Below are 25699 nucleotides of genomic sequence, written 5' to 3' on the forward strand. Positions count from 1 at the left end.
TTCACTACAGACTGGAAGTGAGGAAATACAAAATGGAGCTACTCTATGAAGCAGCTATTTTTGCTAAGGTGAGCTTAGAAGATCAGTGTTTATTTTTCTTGCATGTGTAAAACTCCATTTTGGTGCAAGAAACTGTATTACACAATTCTTTCTTTCCCAGTCACTGTGAGAGCTGCTGCTCCCACCCCCATTCCACCTTGCACCACCCCACTGTCCATGGAGTCCAGGAGAAATGAAGGATGATTCAAAATTAACACAAGGACTGATGGAAATTGAAAGGATTAGGGTTTGAAAACTTTAATGTCCTTTAAAAGGTAGGAGAACAACATATCTCAAAAGCAATAGAGATATGAGGTATGTTACCAACGACAAAATTTTTTTAAAAACCAGACGTAGATCAAGGGGCTCTTCAGTAATGTGGACTTCACTCATTCTATTTGCTGTGTAAGTATATTCATGCAATATTCATTCATTTCGATCAGAAGCATTCATTAACTATTTGTTTTTAGTTTATGTGCAAAATAATCTAACGACCATTATCACATTTTATTTCCATGGCTTTGCATGAAAATTAAATGATTGTACCTTTCTTGATATCACACGGAGTTGTATTGATTCACAGATTTCAGCTTCAACATCTCACTTTGGCAGAGTCAACTGATCCAAGAGAGATGATGCGAGTCAGAATGATGATCTGGGACATTGTCCAGGTCAGTGTGACATGTGACCTGGAAGGAAACCTGGAGATGATGGTGCCCCCATAGTATTGCTGATCCTGGATAGAGTGGAGTAGCAAAGTTACACAGTGCTGTCCTATAATTCCAGAAACCTGCGTTCAATCATAACCTGGTGCTGTAGAGTTTTCACGCTTACTGTGGCTGCGTGGGTTTCCTTCAGGTGTTACATTTTGTTCCCACATCCCAAAGACATGTGGGATAGATAGTTGGTTAATTGGCCACTAGTTATCCCCACTGTTGTGGATGAGAAAGCAGTTATTGGGAAATAGATGGGACTATGCATTGATGTGATTGCCCTGTGAGTCGACATCAATTTGAAGGACTGAATGGCCACTGTCTGTTATTAAGAAATTCTAAGCAGTGGATGTTGGTTGAGAACAGGATCAGGATTATTGGGGTTATGTTTGTGTCTAAAGGTTGCCCATGGAAGTGGGCATTGAAAGTGGGTTAGAGTCTATGAAGCAGATGTGTTCTACAAAATCCACACCTTGAGCAAAGGAAAACTAATCAAAGAACAGCCTTTTGGAGTCAGGTTGAAAGTTTCAATTGCCAGAGATCCTTACTTTCACTCAATTCACTTATTCTGGAATTATACAAAGTGCCTTCTGATTAATAAACTACTCAGCTTGTTAATATTGCTGGGTGAACCAAATAGCCAATATAGCAGCCAGCGATCCTTTTCAATTGTACATTCCTGTCCACTGTGTCCTGTAGCTAAGGCAGATACTATCTCCAGGGAACAAAGCAACAATGTTTCTTTAACATTGTCCTCCTCTCTTTTGACCTCAGTAAAGCATTGCCATGGGAAGATAATCAATGACAAATGCCCTTCCAAGTCACACACCAGCCTACCTCCAGTGTCAATAGGCCAATGTTCCTGAACTTCTCCACTACCTGCTGTGGTGGAAACCCATCACCAGAAAGTCATTCAAGGAGCAAGCACATAGGAAAACAATTGATTGCAATAAAATTTAGCCCGTGGTCACAGCAGAAAGCCCCATTCAAACATGAAAAATTCTCCCTCCTACAAAAATGAGTGAAATTCAATTTCCAGACATGTAGAAACATACATGCAAAAGTATACACACACACATATCTCCTACATCACACACACACACACACACACACACACACACACACACACACACACACACACACACACACACACACACACACACACACACACACACACACACACACACACACACACACAGCATCTCCTACACCTCCCTAATTTTGTAATCAAACTAATTCTTCCAAGTTTTTGTCATGTTTACTTTCAAAGTTAAGAATTATTTCTAAATAGAAATTCTATCCAAGAGTAAACCATGAGTTGATCATGTAATTGGATATCAGTGCTCCAAATGATGGATAATAGTAGGAAAGGTTACTGGAACCGGTGCATGTGAATGCTCATATGATTTAATAAAACATCATTTATGGAATTCTTCACAGTATTATTTACCACAGATACAGCTTCAGAAAAAATAGCAGAGAGAAGGACATAATTCAATTGTCGAGATGAATGCCTGACAGAACTAATGATGACATCATTTCCCTGTGGTGGGTAAACTGGGACAATAAAATGCCCAGAAACATTTCAAATCTCTGCTAGCTGGCTGTCCTGTCAAATGTCCAGCAGATGCCAGCACACTCTTGGAATGCTTGGAATACCACATCATTGGTGCAAGTCAGGAGAACCAGCAAAGAAAAACGGCCAATTCGACACTGGTCCTCGGGTTGGGGAGGAGGCAGGTTTCTTAGAGATTCGGGATTGATGGACTGTTCAAGATTTCTTTATTTTCATGTAATAAAAACAGTGCAATATTACATGGAATTTGCTCAGAAAATGCCGGAAACACCTCTTAGAGTCAGAGAAAGAGAAGCAAAAAAGTCACTAAATGTCAATGGATTCTCCAGCAGCCTCCACAGCCACACAGTTAGCGGGCAGTTCACTGGTCTTGGATAGATGAGCTCAGGATCAGTTCACTAGTCACTTGTCTAGGTGGGATAGGGGTTAGTTCACTGGTCATGGATAGATGAGTTAGGGGTCGGTTCACTGGTTTTGGATAGATGGGCTAGGGGTCAGTTCAATGGTCACTGGAGACAGGTGATGTGGCAGTCAGGGTGGGCTGTATTGTGATTGTTATTTTAGGAATCGGTACAATGACTGTAGACCATTGTTTTCATTGGGGATGTCATAGTGCAAAGGATTAGTCACGGTGAACTGGTGCACTCAGCACACTATCATACAATACTGAAGAGCAGTTCTTTCAGAGAATTGGATTCAAAATGGTCTAAACAGTTATTGTTCAGTTGACTGGAGCTAACCTGATCTAACTGGCAACAGCTTGTACTACAGCAAATCTTAAAGTCCAAACTTTTGTACTGACTGATGACCTTAATCTGCTACACAAATCTCTGAAAGGTGCAATCTCCAGTTTCATCATTCCAAGCCAAGTAAGGAGATGAATGCTGCTTGCTTTCACAGTAGGTTGAACACTTCATTCTCCCAATGTGTGTGCTAATTGAAAGGAAAATCCTGCCATACTTTGCTATATCAGGAAACTGTTCAGATGACCAAACAGGATGATCTGTATGCATTGCTCAGCATTCATAATGGTCTTTGACTTGGTGAAAGATCTCAGAAGTTTTCCCAATGCTAATCCATTGCCTGACTTGTTTGCTTCGGTCACTGTTTTCCAATAGCTGTGTTAGCATTTACCCTTTACTCTGTCACTGTTTATCTTTGTGTTACGAACTAACAACCCTTTCAATTCTGTTTGGGACTAAAGGTACTTTATTAACACTAACACAGGAACAGCAATAGAAAGTTCAGCAAACAATGGTAAATTCAAAATTCTTCTTTTCTTCTTTGGTTTGGCTTCGCGGACGAAGATTTATGGAGGGGTAATGTCAGCTGCAGGCTCGTTTGTGGCTGACATCTCCGATGCGGGACAGGCAGATACGGTTGCAGCGGATACAAGGGAAAATTGGTGGGTTGGGTGTTGGGTTTTTTCTCCTTTGTCTTTTGTTAGTGAGGTGGGCTCTGCGGTCTTCTTCAAAGGAGGTTGCTGCCCGCTGAACTGTGAGGCGCCAAGATGCACTGTTTGAGGCGCTATCAGCCCACTGGCAGTGGTCAATGTGGCAGGCACCAAGAGATTTCTCTAAGCAGTTCTTGTACCTCTTCTTTGGTGCACCTCTGTCTCGGTGGCCAGTGGAGAGCTCGCCATATAACACGATCTTGGGAAGGCGATCGTCCTCCATTCTGGAGAGGTGACATACCCAGCGCAGTTGGATCTTCAGCAGCGTGGATTCGATGCTGTCGGCCTCTGCCATCTCGAGTACTTCGATGTTGGAGATGGCTTTTGCCCGGATTGGGGCCACCGCCGCCTACCTTCTGCTCGGACTGGGGCCGGGGCCGCCGCCGCCTACCCTCTGCCTGGACCGGGGCCGGGGCCGCCGCTGCCTTCCCTGTGCCCGGACCAGGGCTGCTGCCTCTTTCTTTCTGCCTGGACCGGGGCCTCTGCCTGCTTCGCTCTGCTGAGGCCGGGGCCACCGCCTCCCCCTCGCTTCTGCCTGGACCGGGGCCTCCGCCTGCCTCACTCTACCGAGGCCGGGGCCACCGCCTCCCCCTCGCTTTTGCCCGGATCGGGGCCGCCGCCGCCTACCTTTTGCTCGGATTGGGGCCGGGGCCGCCGCCGCCTACCCTCTGCCCAGACTGGGGCCGGGGCCGCCGCTGCCTTCCAGTTACATCCCAGTTACACAGCAGTAAGAAAGGGTGTGACTCGGTCAACCCCGTCAGAATTAAATTCAAAATAAACAATTAATAACATAACATTTCTTACTCATCTCTAAACTTAACTCTAAATTTAACCCCACTGTGCGGAAATGTAAATGTATGTCTGTAATTAAAGTCCCACTTTGAAAAGTCAATTTTAAAATTTCAGCATAATTTTAGTCTTGCTTGAAGGTCTTAAATTTTCAGTTCAGAAATAATTATAAAACTCCTTTAAACATCATATCTTCAGGCCTCTTTAAACTAACAATTCTTTTGATGAGTTTTCCTTGAGGGATATTCTTCAAGCAGAAGTAACCATCTTCTGAGCCATAAATGCCTCTCCTGTGAAAAGGATAATAAGCTTCCTGTCTTTCCAAGATGTCTTGAGAGATATTCTTTAAGCAGAAGTGATAATCTTCTGGCCACCTATGTATCTCCTGTGAAAAAGGATAATATAAGTCCCATCTTTCTAGGTTGTCTCTTTTTTCTTCTCTTGAATGAAGACTTTGGAATCTGTTTTCCAAACAATGAGACTGTCCTCTTTATATTAAAAAGACAGTCAAAAGTAGGCTTTTTTGAATTCTACTTATTCTGGGTTTCCCTTTTGTTCGGAGTAGCACAAAACAGCTGGCTATTGTAATTCAACCCTGTTTTCCAGAAGGTTCCAACCCCTGTGCATCATAGGGTCTTGACTTCTGTACTCTGATCCAAAAATGTCCGAATTTGATAATATGTTTCTCCAAATCATGTGACATTTTACATAATCAATAAGATAATCTCAATTCTTGTAAAAAAAAATGTGACCAGGTACCAGAATCCCTAACAATTTTAGTTTAATTTCTGCAAAACCATCTTGCCTTTTCCAAAACCACTCCATATCCATAATGACCACCGATCTCACCTCTGTTCCAAGTGGTTTTTATGACACTGAGAAGTCGAATGTCCACAAGCCAAAACCTGTGTTTATTTAAACAGATGGCCTCCCCAGCAGATTTTCTTGAGTACTTGAATACTTCAGGTTTTTTTTTAATAATGCAAACACTTCTTTGTTCTTGAATCATTTAAAGTCCACTTCACTTCCATTAGATCTGTCTTCTAGATGCTGCAACTCTTGTATAAGTGTGTGTAACCCTGGACAAGCCAACAATTCCCTCACTAGAAATACACTTAACTCTATAACTTACTTTACTAAGATATTTTTATATGAAATATAGCTTAACATTAACCTAAGTATTAATATTAACACAGATCCATTACACTTTGGCTCTGCGGATTTTGGTTCATTATCTTTGAAGACTGAAAATGTAGTTTGCATGACCATACTGATGAATCCATTAAACTGTTTTATAACTCTGCTTCCACATCCTGTTGTTGACCTCATTAGCAGCCCTTCCCCACTCGACAGACGTGGGCTGATTATTGGGCCGTTGAAGTCTCCTCTCCCATTCATTTATTGGGAGAAATTCAGACAATTGAGGTACTCAATCTCTATCTTATGGAGCAGGATTCTGGCAAATAGCGTCCCATGGAATGGTTTGCAATCAAGGAACACCAGGAGTCAGTTTAACCTCTGTCATGATTCCTCATCAGTAACTTCCCTGAATGTTTACCAACTTTCTCAAGAAAAGTATTAGTTAAACACACTTTTCCCACTTGACTTTCCAATTCCACAACAACATTTCATGATGAGTTCAATCATTGAGTAAAATCAACACACATGCTTTATTAATTCTAACATTTGAAATTGGATAGAACCAAACATTCTGACCTTGTGCATTCATCTACTGAAGGGCTTAAAGAGAATCATGCTTGCCTTGGATAATGTCCCAATATCAGTCTTCATATACTCCAAGCTTGCTTTTGGGAATGACTGGACCGATGGTCTTTGGCAGTGTGTTTGAGAATTCCCTTCTTGGTCACTGCCTTGTGGAAGTACAGGCTTGTCGAAGGCCATGTGTGGGTTCACCTGACTTCTCCCTCAGTCCCTGCTCTCTCCACTGAGGAGATGGATGCACTTCAGAGCTTTCCCCCTTAGCATTAGGCCAGGTATAGCTGGTGCTTTAGGTTTCAAAATGTATTTTCTTCATTTCACATTTTTTTTTAATTAAGTCTTTTTCTTCTTTGGCTTGGCTTCGCGGACGAAGATTTATGGAGAGGTATGTCCACGTCTGCTGCAGGCTCGTTGGTGACTGACAAGTCCGAAGCGGGTCAGGCAGGCACGGTTGCAGCGGTTGCAAGGGAAAATTGGTTGGTTGGGGTTGGGTGTTGGGTTTTACCTCCTTTGTCTTTTGTCAGTGAGGTGGGCTCTGCAGTCTTCTTCAAAGGAGATTGCTGCCCGCCGAACTGTGAGGCGCCAAGATGCATGGTTGGAGGTGATATCAACCCACTGGCGGTGGTCAATATGGCAGGCACCAAGAGATTTCTCTAAGCAGTTCTTGTACCTCTTCTTTGGTGCACCTCTGTCTCGGTGGCCAGTGGAGAGCTCACCATAGAACACGATCTTGGGAAGGCGATGGTCTTCCATTCTGGAGACGTGACCTACCCAGCGCAGTTGGGTCTTCAGCAGCATGGATTTGATGCTTGCAGACTCTGCCAGCTTGAGTACTTCGATGTTGGTGATGAAGTCATTCCAATGAATGTTGAGGATGGAGCGGAGACAGCACTGATGGAAGCGTTCTAGGAGCCGTAGGTGATGCTGGTAGAGGACCCATGATTTGGAGCCGAACAGGAGCGTGGGTATGACAACGGCTTTGTACATGCTGATCTTTGTGTGTTTCTTCAGGTGGTTGTTTTTCCAGACTCTTTTGTGTAGTCTTCCAAAGACGCTATTTACCTTGGCGAGTCTGTTGTCTATCTCGTTGTCGATCCTTGCATCAGATGAAATGGTGCAGCCGAGGTAGGTAAACTGGTTGACCGTTTTGAGTTCTGTGTGCCCGATGGAGATGTGGGGGGGCTGGTGGTCATGGTGGGGAGCTGGCTGATGGAGGACCTCAGTTTTCTTCAGGCTGACTTCCAGGTCAAACATTTTGGCAGTTTCCGCAAAACAGGACATCATGCACTGGAGAGCTGGCTCTGAATGGGCAACTAAAGTGGCATCGTCTGCAAAGAGTAGTTCACGGACAAGTTGCTCTTGTGTCTTGGTGTGAGCTTGCAGGTGCCTCAGATTGAAGAGACTGCCATCCGTGCGGTACTGGATGTAAACACCGTCTTCATTGTTGAGGTCTTTCATGTCTTGTTTCAGCATCATGCTGAAGAAGATAGTAAAGAGGGTTGGTGCGAGGACGCAGCCTTACTTCACGCCGAGGTTAATGGAGAAGGGTTTGGAGAGCTCATTGCTGTATCTGACCCGACCTTGTTGGTTTTCGTGCAGTTGGATAACCATGTTGAGGAACTTGGGGGGGCATCCGAGGCGCTCTAGTATTTGCCAAAGCCAATTCTTGCTCATAGGAACATAGGAACATAGGAAGTAGGAACAGGAGTAGGCCAAAAATGACCCATCGAGCCTGCTCCGCCATTCAATGCGATCATGGCTGATCTAATTTATGACCTAACTCCACCTACCTGCCTTCTCCCCATATCCTCTAATTCCTCTATCATGTAAAAATTTATCTAACTGAATTTTAAATATGTTTAATGAGGCAGCCTCAACCACTTCCCTGGTTAGAGAATTCCAAACATTCACTACTCTCTGGGAAAAACTATTTTTCCTCATCTCTGTCCTCAATCTATTCCCCCAAATCTTGAGACTGTGTCCTCTCATTTTAGTTTCCCCGGCAAGCTCAAAAACCTTCCTACATCTATCCTATCCATACCCTTCATAATCCTATATGTTTCTATAAGATCTCCTCTCATTCTTCTGAACTCGAGCGAATACAATCCTGGACGATTTAATCTTTCATCATAAGTCAACCCCTTCAACCCAGGGATCAACCGAGTAAACCTCCTCTGGACTGTCTCCAAAGCCAGTATATCCTTCCTCAAATATGGAGACCAGAACTGGGCACAGTACTCCAGGTGTGGTCTCACCAGTACCTTATACAGTTGCAACATTACCTCCCTACTCCTGAATTCAATTTCTCTCTCGATGAAGGCCAACATTCCATTTGCCTTCTTAATAACCTGCTGCACCTGCAACCTAACTTTTTGCAATTCATGCACAAGCACTCCCAAGTCCCTCTGCACAACAGCATGCTGTAGTTTTTCAGCCTTTAAATAATATTTCTTGCCAAAGTGGATAACCTCACACTTACTAACATTGTACTCCATCTGCCAGACCTTTGCCCACTCATCCAGCTTAACTATATCCCTCTGCAGACTCTCCACATCCTCATTACAATTTGCTCTTCCACTCAATTTGGTGTCATCCGCAAACTTGGCTACACCACATTTTGTCCCCTCCTCCAAGTCATCAATGTAAATGATGAACAGTTGTGGGCCTAACACTGACCCCTGCGGCACCCCACTTACCACTCTCTGCCAACCTGAAAAACTCCCATTTATCCCAACTCTCTGCCTCCTGTCAGACAACCAATTTTCAATCCAGGCCAATATATTTCCCCGGACTCCACTTTCCTGTAACTTACTGAGAAGTCTCTTGTGCGGCACCTTATCAAACGCTTTCTGGAAATCCAAATATACAACATCAACCTGTTCCCCTCTATCCACCGCACCCACTATATCCTCAAAGAATCCTAACAAATTTGTCAAACAAGATCTTCCCTTTCTAAAACCATGCTGCGTCTGCCTGATTGAACCCTTACGTTCCAAAAGTTTCACTATTTCATCTTTAATGATGGCTTCAAGCATTTTTCCAACCACAGACGTCAAGCTAATTGGCCAATAATTTCCAGTCTTCTATCTACATCCCTTCTTAAAAAGTGGTGTGACATTTGCTGTCTTCCAGTCTGCCGGGACCTGCCCAGAATCCAAGGAATTTTGGTATATGACCACCAATGCATCAACTATAACTTCTGCCATTTCCTTCAGAACCCTTGGATGCATATCATCAGGACCAGGTGATTTGTCTGGCTTTAGTCCCATTAGTTTCTCCATCACTACTTCCTTTGTAACAACTATTTTATCAAGGCCCTCCCCAACATTCGTATCCTTAACTCCGCACTTGGGCATGCTGGACATGTCTTCCACCGTGAAGACTGACACAAAATATTTGTTTTATGCCTCGGCCATTTCCTCATTTTTTGCTACCAGTTTTCCTTTCTCATCCTCCAAGGGTCCTATGTTAACTCTGGCCACCCTCTTCCGTTTTATATATTTATAAAATTTTTTGCTTTCTGCTTTTATATTTTGTGCCAATTTACTTTCATAATCCTTTTTCCCATTTCTTATTACCTGCTTTGTAACCCCTTGTTGTCTCTTAAAGTTTTCCCAATCTTCCAGTTTCCCACTGCTCTTTGCAGCTTTGTACACCTGCGCCTTCAATTTTATACTCTCCTTTATTTCCTTTGTTAACCACGGTTGATTTTTTTCCTCCCTTGCTGCCCTTTTTCCTGACCGGAATATTTTTGTTGAGCATTACAAAATATTTCTTTGAAAATCTTCCACTGTTCCTCAACTGTTTCATCAATTAGCCTGTGCTCCCAGTCCACTCTGCCCAATTCCTCCCTCATCCTATGGTAGTCACCCCTGTTTAAGCATAATATATTAGTTTTAGATCTAACTATTTCCCCTTCCATCTGAATGAGAAATTCAATCATACTATGATCACTATTTCCCAGATGGTCTCTGACTATTACATCATTTACTCTACCTATCTCATTGCACAACACTAGATCCAGGAGAGCTGCTCAAGAAAGCTATCGCGGATGCATTCTATGAAGTCCTCTTTCAGACTCCCACGACCAACTTGATTTTCCCAATCTACGTGGAAGTTAAAGTCCCCCATGACTACTGCCGTATCATTATTACATGCCTCACTTATATCTCTATTTATTTCCTGTGCCACTAAACTATTGTTATATGGTGGGCAATAGATAACACCCACCAATAATTTTTTCCCTTTGTTATTCTTTATCTCTACCCAAATGGACTCAACATTATGCTCTTTAGATCTTATATCATTCCTCACTACTGCCAGGAACTTACCTTTGATTAAGAGTGCAACTCCACCTCCCTTACCATCCTGTCTATCTCTTTGAACCACCTGATACCCTTGAAAGTTTAATTCCCATTTAGGGTCACCTTGTAGCCATGTTTCCATGATGGCTACCAAATCATAGGCATGGGTACCGATTTGCACCTCAAGTTCTCATGGTGTCAAAGGCTTTGGTGAGGTCAACAAAGGTGATGTAGAGTCTTTTGTTTTGTTCTCTGCACTTTTCTTGGAGCTGTCTGAGGGCAAAGACCATGTCAGTAGTTCCTCTGTTTGCGCGAAAGCCACACTGTGATTTTGGGAGGACATTTTCGGCGACACTAGGTATTAGTCTATTAAGGAGAATCCTAGCGAAGATTTTGCCTGCAATGGAGAGCAGCGTAATTCCCCTGTAGTTTGAGCAGTCTGATTTCTCACCTTTGTTTTTGTACAGGGTGATGATGATGGCATCACGAAGGTTCTGATGCAGCTTTCCTTGGTCCCAGCAGAGCATGAAAAACTCATGCAGTTTGGTATGCAGAGCTTTGCCGCCAGCCTTCCAGACCTCTGGGGGGGATTCCATCCATACCTGCTGCTTTGCCACTTTTCAGTTATTCAATTGCCTTATATGTCTCTTCCCGGGTAAGGACCTTATCCAGCTCTAGCCTCAAGGGTTGTTTAGGGAGCTGGAGCAGGGCTGATTCTTGGACTGAACGGTTGGCACTGAAAAGGGATTGGAAGTGTTCTGACCATCGATTGAGGATGGAGATTTTGTTGCTGAGGATGATTTCGCCATCTGAGCTGCGCAGAGGACTTTGGACTTGGGGTGAGGGGCCGTACACCGCCCTTAGTGTCTCATAAAAACCCCTGAAGTTGCCAATGTCGGCGCTAAGCTGGGTTCGTTTGGCGAGGCGAGTCCACCACTCATTTTGGATCTCCCAGAGCTTGCGCTGAAGGTGGCTGCATGCGAGATGGAAGGCTCGTTTTTTATCTGGCCAAGAAGGCTTTGCAAGGTGAGCCTGGTGGGCAGATCGCTTCTTTGCCAGAAGCTCCTGGATATCCTGGTTGTTTTCGTCAAACCAGTCCTTGTTTTTTCCTGGAAGAGAAGCCCAGTACCTCTTTGAAATATGTAATAGTCAGTGGATTGCAGTATGGCCATTTTCAGCTGATCCCAGAGGGTTTTAGGAGACGTGTCCGTGAGGCAGTTTGCATCCTCGAGCTTTGCTTGGAGGTTTGCCTGGAAGTTTCCTCTCACTACGTCTGACTGCAAGTTTCCAAAATTGAACCTCTTTCTGGGGGCTTCACTGTTCTTGAACTTTGGCTTGTCAGGGTGGCATTCCGCACTGGGCATGACCCTGGTGTGTAGCACATCTTGTTTGTCTCTTCCTTGCACCAGAACGTAGTCCAGGAGGTGCTAGTGTTTGGATCGGGGATGCATCCAGGTAGTCTTCAGGCTGTCTCTCTGCTGGAAAAGGGTGTTAGTAATGACAAGCTGCTGTTCTGCGCAGAGTTCCAACAGGAGGTGCCCGTTGTCATTGCACTTGCCGACACCATGCTTCCCAAGGATTCCTGGCCAAGTTTCTAAGTCTTTGCCGACGCGAGCATTGAAGTCGCCAAGGATGACAACCTTGTCAGCTGTAGGGGTGCGTTGGATGAGGTTGCGCAGATCAGTGTAGAACTTGTCCTTTTCTGCTGGTTCCGCCTGAAGGGTTGGAGCATAGACACGGATGAGAGTGATGCATCGCTTGTTTTGAAGGGGTAGTTGCATGGACATGATCCGGTCAGAGTGGCCTGACGGGAGGTTTTCAAGTTTGGAGGCAATGGAGTTCTTGACCATGAAGCCTACACCAGATAGGCGTCGTTCAGCCTGAGGCTTGCCAGACCAGTAGAGTGTGTAGCCCGTGCCGTGTTCTTGGAGGCTGCTTACATCTGCAAGGTGGACTTCGCTGAGAGCGGCTATGTCGATGTCGAGTCTGAGGAGTTCATGTGCGATGAGGGCAGACCGACATTCAGGTCGGTGGCTGTCAGCCTTGTCTAGCATGGTTCTGATGTTCCAACATGCTAGCTTGAGTTTGTGTGCATCTTTTGAGGGGGAGGACGTGGAACTGTCCTCGGGCCTGCACAAAGGAGGTTTTAGGTGGAGTGCAGTGTGCGCAGTACTGGCCCCACCCTTCACACCCATGGTTCGTGTGCCGTGGCCAAGCCAGCTGGGACGTGGCAGCGAGGTCCTTGGGTCGTAGGTTTTATATCGGAGTGACCTTCTCCTATGCAGGTTGCTTAACTGGGCTGAAGAGGCCTGCCTCCCCTTTTAGGTCGAACTATTTTTGGAGATCTACAACCGCTGTCCCCAGTTATGAAGTGGTGCGCCCTGGAATCGGCCTGTGTGCGTTTACTCCTGCCATGGCCGAGTAAAGGGGATACAGCATTGCTTGAGGATCAGAAAGAAAAGTTCTAGTAGAAATTTTTTTTAAGACTGGAGAGAACTGCAATGGAGTTCACAGTTTTTAGTGTTTAGACTATTGGTTTTTGTAATTACTATTGGTAATTAACAGTACATTGTGTTTAAATGCTTTAATATTTTTAAATGTTTTTTAAAAATTCTTTGAAAAATTAATTTTGATGTTTTTCTTTGTCTCTGGTTATCATAGGTTTTATTAACAATGACCACCCAAGAGCAGTGTGGGTGACTGGGCAACAGGATAGGTAGCCAAGGGGTCATGATCCCTACTAGGCTGCTCCACAATTCCTGTGCATCCCAAGAATTGAGCCACGTGAAAGTTTGGGACACATTTTCCACCAGGAAGTGGAAAAAATGACACAGGTTGGAGGAAGTTTAGGGTGGTGTCTGAGATTCCGATAAAGTGGGCTGCTTAGCCCTGGATGGTTTCGGTGTGAAACATGCAAACTTCCCATTTCTTGTAGTCACTATGGATATTTTTGAGCCCATTTGTACATTAGGGGCGTCCTGAGAAGGACCTAAGTATTTTGATCTGGCAGAAGCAGGAAAGAGTGAGGATGAAAGTTTATCCCATCTTCAACGTAACAGCCTGAGCTCAGAAACTGACAGTGTGTCACTTACAGCCAGTTTATTAGTCTGATACTGTGGTTTGCAATGAGGGTGGAAAGAAAATGAAAGCATGGCTTCGGGGCAAGATTACATGCAGTTCAGATCCAGATAATGCAGATGAGGATGCTGGAGGCAGCCTCCAGAAGGATATGAGGCATCCAGAGGAAAATGTTTGCTATATTTTGTGGATTGCCAGAAACCTCACAGTCAATGTCAACTGACTTGGAGGACACCAGCCTTACACAGAGCTTGGTGCCCATCCTTCTCTGGAAGCTTTTTTTTAAAAATAAATTTTATTTATAGATTTAAAACCACACAAATAAAGCACATAATGGTAAATAATCCGATTCAGTACAAATACATATGGCATATAAAAAGAAGATTAGAAAACCTCACTATATTCCACCCCCTCCCTTCTATCCCCCTACAAGAAAAGAAAAGATAAGAAAGTAAGAGAGGGACAAGAGACCCTCAACAGGGGTACCTGTTACGTAAAAGTTTCTTATATACTGAGACCTTAAGGAGAAAGGGAATGTCAGAACCTCAATTAAATATTAACACTAAATTTTATAAATAAGGGCTCCATATCTTCCAAAATACATTTGCCTCTTAAATTATAAATAATTTTCTCAAGTGGTATACAACTCCAAACTTCAGCATGCCATCTTTCTAAACACAGATCCATGCCAGACTTCCAAGTTATGGCAATACATTTTCTTGCTACCTAGAATCTCGAAGAGAATTTACCAACAGATTCTGGAGAGAATTATTTGTGCTTCTGGAGATGGAACCATGGGCGAGGGGGCTGTTATTATGAGATGAATCCTTCCCCTTGCCCATTTTTGCATACAACAGGTTTGGACTGGACAGTCATTCAACAATCATTTTTACACAGAGAGTGGTGGGTGTATGGAAGAAGAAATAGGGGAAGGTGTGAAGTGGGTACGAGTGCACCACCAGGTTCAGGAACAGCTGCTACCCTTCCACCAACGGGCTACTCAACAACAAACTCAATCAGGGACTCACTGAGGGACTCTCACTTTTGCGCTTTATTGATTTTTTAAAAATTATCTCTGTATTGCATAGTCAGTTTGTGTAGAATTCTTATTTGTCTGCACGTGTATGTTGAGTACAGTTTTTTTGCGCTACCAATAATAATTGGTAATTCTCCCTCACCCACAGGAAAAAGAATCTCAGGACTGTATTTGACGTCATGTCTACTCTGACAATAAATCTAAACTATGAAAACTGATTGCAACATTTAAGAAACATTTAAATAGATAGGTTTACAGGGATGGGCCAAATGCAGGCAGGTGTTAGTGTGGGTGGCGTATTTTAGTTGGTGTGAGCAATTTGGGATGAAGGGCCAGTTTCCACCCTGAATGACTCAATAATCTGAGTCAGGTGTTAGTAAATGACAACAGGCCAGCATAATTTACTCCATAATAATCTACAGGCAGTTCCTGTGTTACGAACATCCGACTTGCAGACAACTCGTACCTATGAACTGTTTCCTCAATTCACGCATAATGTTTCCTCATAAATGCCCCTTCCAGAATGCAAGGCATCGATGGAATGAGAGTGCTAACTTTTAATCATGTTCTTTTTTCTTTTTGTTTTGCATAGAGAGTTAAAATATATACTATAAACATTTGACTAATTGATGCTAGGAACTCTAAATAAGAACCATATGTACCTGTTCCAACTTACCTACAAATTGGACTTAAAGACAGATTTAGGAATAGAAATTGTTTGCAACCTGGGGACCACCTGTATCTTTATTCAAGGACAGATTAAAATCTTAACATCATGGTGAATAAAACCTCTAATTTACAATCTGAGCTCTGAATGTAGGGGTGGATCCATTGACAAGCCAGTGAGGCGTTCCATCCTGATTGAAGAGACAGTATAGCTCAGAGACCTTGCCTTTAAGGACAAATTCTCTTGGCTGTTAATAGCACTTCCTCTTTGATCTCTAACCATGGTTTGTGCTGACCCTTTAGTCCTACAAATGCTGGAATTCAACTCGAGCAATCTCATCTTTATTCATCTTGTATCAGCTTTAAATTTGCCTTATCAGGACTCCACAAAATCACAAACCTACAATTAGTTACAGTTCAATGAAAATATGTCAGTAATTCTGCAAGGCTGACTGTGTGTGCAACAGATTTCACAAATAACCTTGATCTTTTGATTGCTACATTTGCATCCGTTTATACTTTGTTTGTAAGCCCGTGATTTAATCACGCCATTGACATTCAAGAATGGTAAATCCGTTGGAAGCTTGACCATTTCCATCAATGTTTGGTTGGAAGATAACATGCATTGATGAAAATGGTCCTGTGTTTACACCTTTTGAAGAGCTCTGGCACTGATCCGATCATCAACGTCTGAAGGCTTTTGCGACTTTACAGCCTTTTAGACACCAAGGTTGCTACTTTTTCTCGTGAATTGCAGAATATTATAAATGTTCAAAAGAGAAGTTTTTGTAACAGAAATGAGAAAGTCAATTTAAAAAATATCCATTAATCCTTCCCACATCATCTTCAGCTCCCCCTGTTTAACTTTTTCAACTCTCAGTTCGGTCTTTGGACATCCCTTACAGACTCCTGGTTCCCCGTGGCGTGTGGAACTGTTAATTTGGCCACCATATTGGTTGTATGGGCCACAAACCTCATCTTTACATGCCCCTTGAATGAAAGGATAGTTTGGAAATGCAGCAAAAAGGAGTAAACTATTCTCATTTCCAAAGAAAGCACAGAAATGCTGGAGGAACAGCAGGTCTTGTCGAAGAGCTTCAGAGCAGCAGGAAATGCTGAAAGGGAGCAGTGAGAGAGACTGTCTGACCGGCTGAGTTGCTCCAGCATTTCTGTGTTTTCACAACAATCACAGCATCTGCAGCCTTTCATGTTTCATTCTCATTTCCAAAGTATCTCACATCTTCACTGAGAGTTGACATGCCTGATCAATTACTAGCTCGAGAAGGGCTTGGTCTCTTTCCTTCCAAATTAAGAGCAAAGCTTTAACAGAGTATTGGTGGATGATTGCTTCTCAGACAGGAGGCCTGCGACTAGTGGTGTGCCTCAGGGATTGGTTTTGGGACCATTGTTGTTTGTTGTCTAGATGTAATTTAATGCAGACAAGTGTAAGGTGTTGTAGTTTGGAAGGACAAACCAAGAAAGGACATACACAGTAAATGGTAGGGCACTGAGGAGTGCAGTAGAACAGAGGGATCTGGGAATACAGATACATAATTCCCTGAAAGTGGCGTCGCAGGTAGGCAGGGTTGTAAAGAGAGATTTTGGCATATTGGCCTCCATAAATCAAAGTACTGAGTACAGGAGTTGGGATGTTATTGTAATGAGTTAGGGTTAGGGTTAGGGGTTAGGGTTAGAGGTTAGGGTTAGGGTAGTTTTGGTCACCTATCCACAGGAAAGATATTGTTACATGCCCAGAGGACCCCAAAATCCAGTAGCAATAGATATTCACAAAGATAAATGGTTACTTAAACAAAAGTTGCTTTTAATTATCTTTAAACATGAAAACAGAATCACACTTTAACTTAACTAACCTAACTTAGCCCCCTTCTAATTTTAAGAGCACGTGTGTGTAATTTGTGTGTAAGTTCAGAAGATTTCTTTGGTTCCCAGTCCAATCTCACTTCTTATTCCTCCAAGTTCACTAGTTGCAGCCCTATCTTATACTGTGCACAGAATTTAACATTTATAAAGTTCACCAGGCCTTGGTGCTTGAAAGGTAAATGGTTTCCACTCAGGAAGGTCCTTGTCAGTTTTCAGAGAGAAATTTGTTGTTCCTTTTTAATCAGCCACTTCAGTGTCTTGCTGATGAAACTCACCCCTTCAGAGTTCTCCAGATGATAACCTATTTCTTTCAGATAATCACCGAGTTCCTTTTTGTTTCTCTTATTCCAAGTGAATCATTAGACAGTCAGTCCTTTTCTCTTGCATGAACCACAAGAGCTTTGACCAAGCCATCTTCCCAAATGGGCTTTCCACAAGCTTGCCAGCTTGTCCTGTTCCAGTCCCAGCTACTTCTGCTGGCTGTAAAAGTGATCTTTGTGTGTGTGTGTGTGTGTGTGTGTGTGTGTGTGTGTGTGTGTGTGTGTGTGTGTGTGTGTGTGTGTGTGTGTGTGTGTGTGTGTGTGTGTGTGTGTGTGTGTGAGAGAGAGAGAGAGAGAGAGAAAGCCTGTTTGACTCTCTCTGCTTGCAAAATCTCATGATCCTCTTAGAACATCTCCAGACTGAAGATGGGTCCGACAAGATCTTTCATCTGTTGTATTTGTAAACAACAATCCATTAGTGAAGTCTCTTGGACATTCTTCAAAACTCTTGCAAAAACTGTTGGCCCCGATATGTCTAGCATGGGGAAGAGCTCCAGTATTTTAAATAAGATCTGTTTTAAAGTGTTTGTATGTAACCCACTCTAACAAACCGCAGAGTAATCTTTTATCCTCATTGATTCTTTATAACATTGTAGAACTTCCTCTCAGTCTTTCCATTCACAAGCACATTGTGGTGATTTAAAATCCAAGTTTGAGGCTATTTAACCCCTCTTCCTGTCATTACTCATTCAGTCTTGGGTACCTGCCCCCACAGGGCTGTAAACCTTCAGCTGAGATTCAAGTTATATTTCAAGTGATCAGTGACCGTCACGCCCCTCCACTATCCAGTCCACGTTTACTGTCACATGTTTGATGAGAAAACCAGTGGACAACTCATACATACTCATTGTTGTTGAGGATGATGGCCTTCATTCTGTTGATCCAGAGTGAAGACGCCTGTGCTTGTATCTGTTTAACATGCATTTGATGTTGCACTCTAAGGAGCACACGATGCTTTACAAATCAACCAACTAGCTCCAATGGCATGAAAACTATGACGATTGGAGCTGATGGATTTGCAGCCTTCGTCCGCCTTCACAGCTGTTGAGTTCAAAGTAACTTCATCCGCCTGTGCCACCGCTGAGGTCTTGGTTGGATTGTTCTTTGTCAGGGACCTTACCATCAGGAGCATAGCTCCAGGTGGCTTTGCTTTTGGAATCTCAGGACCACACAAGCTTCTCCACTATGATAAGGTAACAATACATGAACAAGCCATGCATTCTACATAAGGTACAATACATACTCGTATGTATATGATCTCGAACATCTATAGTAAGATATGGTATAACATACAATAGAGCAGAGATACATAGAAAGATCAACCTTCTTTCTTCCTGTCTTGAGTGAAGCAGTGATGCACTCTGACTGGAAACTTTCAATAGTACACCTACAGAAATTGTTAAGGGTTACAAGTAACATAACCAATTTCCTCATGCTACTGAGGAAGTGGAAGCCCTGATGTGTTTTCCTGACATTGACATGGGTGGACGAGGAGAAATCGCTGGAGGTGTTTAGGGTAGTCCACGACCAGTCGTTGGAAGTGTTTGGGGTAGTCCATGACCAGTCGCTGGAGGTGTTCTGGGTTGTCCATGACCAGTTGCTGGAGGTGTTCGGGGTATTCCATGACCAGTCACTGGAGGTGTTCGGGGTAGACCACGACCAGTCACTGGAGGTGTTTAGGATAGACCAGGACCAATCACTGGAGATATTTAAGGTAGACCAGGACCAATCACTGGAAGTGAACTAAAAAACATAAAGCTATCTATTATTGCCACCTCTTCTCTGTTAGTGGAATAGCGACTGAACCTCACCAGTCTGTAACCAGCTCTTTGATTTGAGAGAGAGAGAGCTGGCATGTGGCTATCAAGGGAATCTGGATCGAACTCCATTCCAGAGAAACTTTTAAGGGTTATTGGGGCAGGATTAAAGTGATGTTTAACCCATGCTATAATACTCCTTAAGATGGTTAAGATGATTAACCAGAAGAGAGGAATAATAGGGATTCAAAGTCTGCAAGCTTTATCAACTCTGAAAACAATCTCCTGTTTCAGAAGTGTACACGTGCGTGTGTGTGCACGCGCGCACACACACACACACACACACACACACACACACACACACACACACACACACACACACACACACACACACACACACACACACACACACACACACACACACACACACAGACCCGCACGCCCACAGACACATACAAGGCAACATCATCTGAGGCAGAAACACATTTAGTATTTCAGATTAATACCCTTTCAACAGAACTGGGAATGTTAGAGAGCCTCCCAAATTCCCCTGCACAGAGCCTGTTTTTGTTGTATGACATATGAATGTTGGACTTGTTGCAGTTGCCCTTAAATGAAGGTTTGAAGTGATGTTGCAAGGCATGGATTACTGCCAAAGGTCCAAAGTGTAGATTGTCCTTGTATCTTTTATAGTAATGGCCCCTACTCACATTGTCTAGCACTCCTTTCTTAGCCTCATGCCCACCTGGTCTTCTGCCTGTTTAGCCACTCCCACCTACCCCAACTCTCTCCCCGTCAGCTTCTGTAACACACCCAACATCTTTTTTTGAGCTTCTCATCTCCCAAACTGAACACCATCTGTCTGTCAATCTTTTCCCTATCTCTCTCCAGCCCATTCAGAAACAAACAAATCCCCCCTCCATCCCGCTATCATTTCTTGCCCACTCTCACACAACAGCAATCCTCTCTGCATCTCCTATTCTCTTCTCTCCATTCTCTCTAACTCTGTGAATCTCTTCCTAGAGCCTCTTGTCTCTGACCATTCCCTCCAAATCCAGCGCACACCCATCTCTTACACTAAACTCTCTATGAATTACTAACATGGCAATAGTTGGCAACAGCCCTTCAAACTATCTTCTCGAATCTCTCCACTTTGTTTTCTCATTCTTGAGTACTCTCTTTGAAGCTTACCAAGTTTCTGGTCTACTCTCTTTATGTCTTATGTCAATTTGTATTGACAAATACTATGAAAGGTCTTAAGATATATTATTATCATAAGTAGCCGAATAAATTCAAGTTGCAGTGAAGGAAAACTAACATTGCTAACAAAAACAGCTTGTCAAATCAGTCCGATCTGTTAAATCATAAAAGCCAGGAGAAATCTGAACCATTGCACGCAACACTTTCGGCACCGGTTGCTTTCATGGTATGACAGACGCAACAATTCAGACTCAGTCTGTTGTGTGCAGAATTCACCTTCTCCCTGTGACTGTATAAGCTTTCCACAGCTTCTCGATATTCTTCCCATGTGTTGGTAAGTTGATTGGCTGCTGTAAATGATCCCAAAGAATCACAAAGAAGGCTCACCAGAGAGAAGTTTGAGGGGATTCAGTATGTTGCCAAAGACTGTCAAAAACCTCCATAGATGCACCGTGGAGAACATTCTGCCTGGTTGCATCACTGTCTGGTACGCTCAGGTCAAAAATAAATCTCCATAGGGTTGTTAACTTGGTATGTGACACCACAGGCACCAGACATCACTCCATTGGGGACATCTACAAGTGGCAGTGTCTTACTAAAGCGGCGTCTATCCTCAAATGACCCCACCCCCCCACCACAACCCAGACCATGCCCTCTTCTCTGCTCTTTCTCTTCTCTTTGGCTTGGCTTCGCGGACGAAGATTTATGGAGGGGGTAAAAAGTCCACGTCAGCTGCAGGCTCGTTTGTGGCTGACCAGTCCGATGCGGGACAGGCAGACACGATTGCAGCGGTTGCAAGGGAAAATTGGTTGGTTGGGGTTGGGTGTTGGGTTTTTCCTCCTTTGCCTTTTGTCAGTGAGGTGGGCTCTGCGGTCTTCTTCAAAGGAGGCTGCTGCCCGCCAAACTGTGAGGCGCCAAGATGCACGGTTTGAGGCGTTATCAGCCCACTGGCGGTGGTCAATGTGGCAGGCACCAAGAGATTTCTTTAGGCAGTCCTTGTACCTTTTCTTTGGTGCACCTCTGTCACGGTGGCCAGTGGAGAGCTCGCCATCAGTAAAAAGGTACATTCTGCAGCACAAGAATGGTTTCTTCACCTTTGCCATTAGATTTCTGAATGAACAATGAACTACAAACACAGCCTTGCTTTCTTTTTCTTGCACCATTTTTATTTATTTTGTAAGGTGGTTTATATAAATGTTTTTCCTGTGATGCTGCCACAAAACAATGGATTTTGTGACATGTTCATGACAATAAATTCTGAATCTGATCCTGGATAAAGGTAGGTGGCAAGAAAATCAGGTGAGCGTTGATAGGCATTTGAGAGAGAATACATGAATAGGGAATAATTCATTATTTTATTTAGACCTACAGCACGGTAACAGGCCCTTTTAGCCCACAAGCCCTTGCCACCCAATTGACCTACAACCCCAGTACATTTTTGAATAGTGGGAGGAAACCAAAACCCCCGGGGAAAACCCACGCAGACATGGGGAGAATGTACGAACTCCTTACAGACAGTGTGGGATTCGAACCCGGTCTCTAGCGATTAAACAGCATTGTACGCTAACCATGCCACTCATATAAGTGGGAGATTGCTGTGAGGTTCAGCACAGATTCAATGAGCTGGAGAGACTCATAAATATGAAATAATCATTCTTGGAGTAGATACAGTAATTTCTTGGTGAAACATTGAGGATCCACACTACTGCAAGGAAGGATTTTGTTAATCGTTCAGTGGAACTTCCTCCTCACATACACTACTCATTGAACTTAATATAAAGCAGAGGATGGGGAGGTGTTTAAAAGAGCCACATAATTATACAGCATAGAAACAACCTACATCCCAACTCAGGACAACTAAGGGGTCTTCAAGAGCTAGTCTTATTTGTTTGCCATTGGCCTAAACCTTTCCTATCCATGTACCTGATCAAATGCATTTTAAACGTAATTCTACCAGCCTCTACAACTTCCTCTGGACATGAAAATCTGCCCGCGCTTAGCTTGTAGTCACAACACAGAAATGCTGGAGGAACTCAGCTGGTCTCGCAGTGTCCATAGTTGGTAAAGATATATAACTGATGTTTCAGGCCTGTGCCCATAATGTACGAGTGAAAAAAGACAGGCATCTGAATGGGGAAAGAATGGCAGGGGGAGTACAGACCAACAGACAAAAGGTGCTAATTGGATATGATAAGAGGTGAGAATTGATTTTGGATCTGTGAAAGGAGACAGGGAAAAGGGGAGGGAGATAGAGAGAGAGAGAGAGCTAGAGGAAAGGAGGTAGGGGAAGAAAATGTGTCGGGCTGACACTTGAAGAAGTTGGTGTTAATGCTATCCAGTTGGAGGTTGTCAAGTTGGAAGATGAGGTATTGTTCCTCCAATTTGCAAGAGACCATGGACAGGCAGGTCAACAAGGGAAATTGGGTAGGGAATTTAAATGAATGGCCATTGATGGAATCCACAAAATTGTGGAGGATAGACCTGAGGTGCTCAACGAAGCAATCTCCCAGTCTGCTTCCAATCTCCTCAAATGCACACCGGGAGCACTGGATGCTGTAAATGACCCCTCCAGATTCACCTTGGAAGGACCATTGGGGTTCTGAATGATGGTGAGGGAAGAGGTAAGTGGGCCATCTCTTGTGGTCACAGGTGTAGGAGCCAAGTAGGTGACTGGTTGGGAGGGAGGAGTGGATGAGGGAGCAGTGGTCTCAATAGAAAATGGAAATTGGAGGAGAAGGGAATGTGTGTCTGGTGGTGGGATCACGTAGTAGGTGGCGGAAATGGCAGAGGATACGGCTGGTGGGGTAGGAGGTGAGGACAAGGGGAATCCTGTCTTTGTTGCACGTAGAGGCAGAGGGGTCCATGGTAATGGAGGATATGCAGGTGAGGGCCGAGTTGATGGTGGTTGAGGTGAAGCCACATTGTTTGAAGAAGGACATCTATAGTGATCTGGCATGGAAGTCCTCATCCTGGGACCCAGATACGATGGAGAATTGAAAGAATAGAATGGATTCCTGACAGGGGACAGGGTATGAAGAGGTGTAGTGGAATTAGCTGTGAGAATTGGTGGGATTGCATAAAATATCTGTGAAGAGTTTATCTCCGGAAATGGAGACAGAGAAATCGAGAAAAGGAAACGTGTTGTTCGGGATGGACCAAGTGAATTTAAAGACAGGGTGGAAGTTGGCAGCAAAATAGATAAAGTCAACGAGCCGATTACGTGTGCATGAGGCCTCCACTTTCTCTAGAGGTTCAGTTCATACACCCACTATCTTGTGTATATAACTTACCTCTCAATTCCCTTTTAAACCCTGAAACATACGAGAAACTGCTGGAATCTGGAGCAAATAAAATCCTCTGAAGGAACACAATGGGTCAAGCAGCATCTATTTGAAGGGTTCTAGGCCAAAACCATTATTTTTTTCTCACTGATGCTGCTCGACCCACTAAGATTATTTTTTTGCCGCTTGCTCCTTCCAAGTTAAATATTTGCCCTGCAGTTTTACTGTCCCATGGCTGCAACTAGGACAAGGACTATGACCATTCATCTCATCACTGCCACTCATAATTATGAGGTCACCCCTCAGCCCCCCTCTCTCCATGGAAACCAGACCCTGCCTCTTCAGTTTCTCATCTTAACTCAAGCTCTCTGGTCCCAGCAATGTCCTTGTGAATCTTTTCTGCACCCTCTCTCTTTCCCCTGGTATTCCAGATGTGTTTGATCCAGTGATCTTTGCAGGATCAGAGGTGGTGAGAGTGACTAAATTTTTAAGTTATTGGGAGTCACTATCTCAAAGGATCTTTTCTGGAGCCAACACACTAATGGCATCAAAAAGAAAGCACTTCAGTCTCTTCTTCCTCAGGAGTTTGCAGAGGTTTGTTATGACTTCGGAAACCCTGACAAATTTCTACTGCCACGTGGTGGAAAGTGTGCTGACTGAATGCATCTATTATGAGGACACCAATAGCCCTGAACATAAAGCCCTTCAAAAGGTAGTGAACACAGCCAAAACCCTCCTCATCATTGAGAACATCAACAGAGAATGCTGCCGTTGGAGAGCAGTAACAATCATTAAGAATCCACACCACCTAGTGCACTTTCTGTTCTCGCTGTTGCCATCAGGAACGAGATATCGGCCACAAGACCAGCACCACCAGGAATAGTTACTACCCCTCCACCATTAGATTTCTCAACAACAAACTTGGTCAGGGACTCATTCATGCACTGTTACTTTTGCGCTTTGTGCAATACAGAGAGGAAAGAAAAAGCTATTGCTTTATACATTTGTAGATTAGAATCTTTTGCACTACCAATAAGTGGTAATTCTGCCTCGCCTGCAGGATAAAGAATCTCAGGGTGGTATGTGATGCCATGTATGTTCTCTGACAATAAATCTGAATCATATTATTAAAAACATCAGTCCTGCTGTTTCTCCTGGTTTATTTTTTATGTTGCTCTATCATCTATAATTCCATTAAATGCGCAACTTTCCTCTGATGTATTCATCCCTCCTTCCCCTGGCAGCTGGAGTGCAAGAGAGGGGATGGTAACTCAGCAATAAATACTAATGATAATTTCTTGTCACCCTCCAATTCCTCACTTCGCATTTCAGCCTGGTGTTAATGGAAATACAGCACAAATTGATAATTAACTAATTACAAGGTGATTAGGTGACTATCCGCTCTCTTTCTTTGAAGGGAAACCAGCATTTCAGGTACCATGACTCATCTGTTATCTTCATCCTTTGCACTTCATTATCACATCTCTTTGTTACACCTAGTTATTACAACTTTTTGTCACACCTTGTGGTTACATTGGTTTGTTTAATTTGTTATAGCTATTTATTACCATTTAACACTTGTTTGAAGCTCTTGGTCTTATGTACACCCTTGCTGAACCCATTAAAGCTGGTTGTACAGTTTAATGGGGTGGGGTAGCAAGCTGTTGCAGGAACTGAGCTGGACAGGCCACATTTGTGGAGGGAAGTGGGATGATTTGGGGGGGGTGGGGTGGGGTAGGGTAGCAAGCTGTTGCAGGAACTGAGCTGGACAGGCCACATTTGTGGAGGGAAGTGGGATGATTTGGGGGGGTGGGGTGGGGTAGGGTAGCAAGCTGTTGCAGGAACTGAGCTGGACAGGCCACATTTGTGGAGGGAAGTGGGATGATT

At 43.7% G+C, this 25699-nt stretch overlaps 1 long non-coding RNA gene across 2 annotated transcripts in view; it reads right to left on the reverse strand.

Moving 5' to 3' along the window:
- LOC138749935 (uncharacterized) overlaps positions 1-24038 on the reverse strand; it is a 50370-nt gene extending 26332 nt beyond the window's left edge. For both annotated transcript variants that reach the window (XR_011348954.1, XR_011348953.1), the window contains exon 1: positions 23822-24038. This is a non-coding gene — a long non-coding RNA (uncharacterized lncRNA). The remainder of the gene's footprint in view (positions 1-23821) is intronic.
- Between the last annotated feature and the right edge of the window lie 1661 nt (positions 24039-25699).

Source organism: Narcine bancroftii, chromosome 14 (assembly GCF_036971445.1).
Source record: "Narcine bancroftii isolate sNarBan1 chromosome 14, sNarBan1.hap1, whole genome shotgun sequence".
Classification (NCBI taxonomy): domain Eukaryota; kingdom Metazoa; phylum Chordata; class Chondrichthyes; order Torpediniformes; family Narcinidae; genus Narcine; species Narcine bancroftii.